Source organism: Salvelinus sp. IW2-2015, linkage group LG2 (assembly GCF_002910315.2).
Source record: "Salvelinus sp. IW2-2015 linkage group LG2, ASM291031v2, whole genome shotgun sequence".
Taxonomy (NCBI): domain Eukaryota; kingdom Metazoa; phylum Chordata; class Actinopteri; order Salmoniformes; family Salmonidae; genus Salvelinus; species Salvelinus sp. IW2-2015.
In genome coordinates, this window is record NC_036839.1 from 42,735,187 (window position 1) to 42,738,930 (window position 3,744).

At 41.9% G+C, this 3,744-nt stretch overlaps 1 pseudogene; it reads left to right on the top strand.

Moving 5' to 3' along the window:
- The first annotated feature begins 446 nt into the window (after nt 1-446).
- Nucleotides 447-1,631, top strand: LOC139029417 (piggyBac transposable element-derived protein 4-like; annotated as a pseudogene).
- The last annotated feature ends 2,113 nt before the right edge of the window (nt 1,632-3,744 follow it).

Below are 3,744 nucleotides of genomic sequence, written 5' to 3' on the forward strand. Positions count from 1 at the left end.
CAGTTCTAAAATAATTTTCACACCACAAAAACCACAAGGACACACACACACACATACACACACACAATGAGAAATTGAGATTATTTGTGCTACTGATTGAACTCAGACAAAACTAAAACTTCCTTGTGCATGTGCAGCATCTCCCCTCCATGACCCCCCCCCCCCCCCACAAGACTCAAGTTCACAGACAAAATAAAAACAATTTCAGACAAAATAAACAAATATTGAGACAAAAATGTTTTTTTCTTGAAAGCATTGTTTTCTAATGGGGAATGTAGTCAGAGGCTATAAAGGTGCTACGGATGACAGTCCATCCAGTTTTATTTTTGCTGAATCCGTGAGTTCACGTTTTTGTGCACGGCAGTTTGTAGATCTGATTTATTCAGATGTCCAGGAGGAACAAGTGAACAATGATTTAGAAGAGGAGGAGGTATCTTAAGAAGAAGATGGGGAAGAACACAACCCAGAGCACAATGACCCCAGGGCCCACAAGACATGCAGTTGCCCATGCCCAGGACATCGCCTCAACATTCCACATGTTCATCACACCAGCCATCGAAAAAATCATCCTGGAGATGACAAATTTGGAGGGTTTCTGTAAATATAGAGACAACTGGAAAAGGATGGATGAGATTGACCTGTGTGCCTACATAGGGCTGCTAATCTTACCGGGTGTATATAGGTCCCAAGGTGAGGCTACATGTAGTCTCTGGGATACAGAGAGTTGAAGGGTGATTTTCCGTGCCACGATGCCACTGAACGTCTTTGACACATTCCTAAGAATGCTACAATTTGATAACCGTGAGTCAAGACCTGCAAGACGTCTGAGAGATAAACTGGCGGCCATAAGAGAGGTCTGGGAGAAGTGGGTGGAGCGTCTGCCATACCTCTACAACCCTGGGCCTGAAGTAACAGTGGATGATCAACTGGTTCCATTCAGAGGTACATTTTTATTTTCATATCTGTAATGTAAGTGATTTTCACTGTTAATTTTATTATGTATTGCTGTAATATCATTGATTTATGTGATTGTTTTCTGTGACACTGATACTAATTACTGATAGTAATCTCTTTTGTCAAAAGGTCGCTGTCCGTTCCGGCAGTATATGCCCAGCAAGCCAGCAAAGTATGGCATCAAGATATGGGGGGCCTGTGATGCACAATCCAGCTACGTTTGGAAGATGCTAGTCTACACAGGGAAGCCGACCAGTGAAGGCCCGGAGAAAAGCCAGGGGATGCGGATTATGCTTGATGTGACAGATGGACTGAGGGATCGCAATGTCACGTGTGTCAATTTCTTTACCTCTTATGAACTCAGCCAGCAGCTCCTGAAGAGGAAGATCACCATGGTTAGCACAGTTAGAAAGAACAAGCCTGAGCTCCCCCCTGCATTCCTCGCAACAATGGGGAGAGAGGCATTCACCCCCACCACCACTCTAGTTTCTTACCTCTCAAAGAGTAACAAGAATGTGGTCCTCCTCAGCACACTGCACAAAACAGCTGAGATCAGTGATCGTGAGGACAGGAAGCCAGCCATCATCCTGGACTACAACCACAGCAAAGGAGGCATGGACAACCTGGACAAGGTGATTGGAACTTACAGCTGCAGGAGGATGACTGAATGGGGCTGAATCTTGTCCTGATACACCTGAGGCTGCAGCTGGGGCAAGCAAGAAGAGGAGATGCCAATTCTGCCCCCCATAGAAGGACTGTAAAACAAATGCTATGTTCTGCACATGTGAGAAATACATCTGCAAGTCCATGCACATACTTGCATACTGTCCTACATGTGCTAATTAGAGTTGATTGATTTGTGTTCTTCACGTTTTAGTTTTTTATCTATTATCTTTTTTTATTCTTATTTATTGTTGTTGTTTATACCCCTTGTGGGTGGGAGCAAAGGTTAAAAAAAATGGGACAAGACTAGTATTCTGTAGTTTAATTCTTCATTATACAGTTTATAAGAATATATTAGTATCTTGCGAAAAAAGTTAAAGTCTGTTATTGTTTCCCTTCAATAAAATGCTTTCAAAGCTACTTTCTGCACATGTCTGCTACTTTCTGCACATGTCTGCTACTTTCTGCACATGTCTGCTACTTTCTGCACGTCTGCTACTTTCTGCACATTGCTTGCTACTTTCTGCACATGTCTGCTACTTTCTGCACATGTCTGCTACTTTCTGCACATGTCTGCTACTTTCTGCACATGTCTGCTACTTTCTTAGGCTATACAAGTGATATCTCTAGATAAAAAAATGTATGTTTAAATCTATGCAGTACCTTTAGCAATACTACTACTACTAATAATAAACCTCTACTTTAGTAAAGAAATTATGACAGGTGTTTTTATGTGTTTTTACAATTATGACAGGTGCTTTGTAATAAAAACGAGAGGTGCCCACTGATTAAATGCAGTCTTTCTGCAATGTGCAGAGGGAAAACCCAGATATTCACAAAGTTTGTGATGAATGACAGGTTGTTTCTTCATGCAAAATAGATTGGTGGTTTAAAATTCAATTAAGCAGCTTTATTGTAGGGGTTTAGTGAAGGCGGATCATTTTTTACCCTTAGAACAAGGGGAGTATACAGAATGTTAAGACTACACAAGGGTTAAGTAGACTAGAGCTGACCATGGCCTGAGTCATCTTCACAGATTATCCACCATCGTTGGTGTGTAGAGTGACACACACAGCGTAGATTCCGGTGACGGACATGACTCACTGGAGGTATGTTTGTCAATGAATTTGAGCTAGCTTGTCTAACTGCCTAAGCTGGCATGTCTYCTGGCAAGGTTGGTAGACTTTACTAAAGCAAGCAATTAATAAATGTACTGAATAAGACTCCTTTCAATCTTTTACTGAGATTTTAGCAGAGATGCAGATAAGCATATTTAGTTTCTTTATAAAAATAACCACCAGTAACGAAGATAAAGATAGCTCAAGAGTTATGCTTAGATATGCAGAAAATGTACATAATTTCACATCAAATTAAGCATAATTATTATGGCTCTAGATTGCAGGACAAAGCTGTTTCATAGCCCCCCTCCGGACCAACCCCCTAGCCATCATCACATACTTTGTGCCGCCTCAGATTTGGGGGTGCATGATGGCCCTCGTTGTGAGGGCAGATGTGAGATAAAATGGGGTCTTGTTGTGAGGGTAGATGCCAGATAGAAATGGGGTCTTCTTGTGAATGTAGATGCTAGATAAAAAATGGGGTCTTGTTGTGAGAGTAGATACTAGATTATAAGTTTCATAGCTGCATGGTTGGAAATAATGGGGCTTGGTAAGCTCTTGAGATACCATATAGGCAACAGGTACCCATTCATTCAGCTCTGCTGATGTGGTTATGTCAACTGGTATGTTATGCGGTCACTGTTGATTCTCAGAGGCTTCCGTAGTTGATCTCATCCTAGACACAGACACCCAGACAGACACATTTCGGTCTTGTCTCACAGCTCTGAGAGAGCTTGAGTAAAGTTGAGTCATGTTACTAACTGACACAAACAAATCCAACAACTAAGCCTGCCACAGACATTGATTAGAGTTTGCCTTGAGCTGAAGCCAAACTCTGCAGGCCCTATTCTGACCCCATTTCAGTGCAGCTCCACTAGATGCAACCCTGTCACCTTCAACCCCCAAATGTCACCACAGACAACACTTATGTTTCTCCTGTGGAATGGAGAACAATGTAAGTTTGTCTTTCAGTTTGTGTAATCCATTAAACTCCACTGACCACAAATGG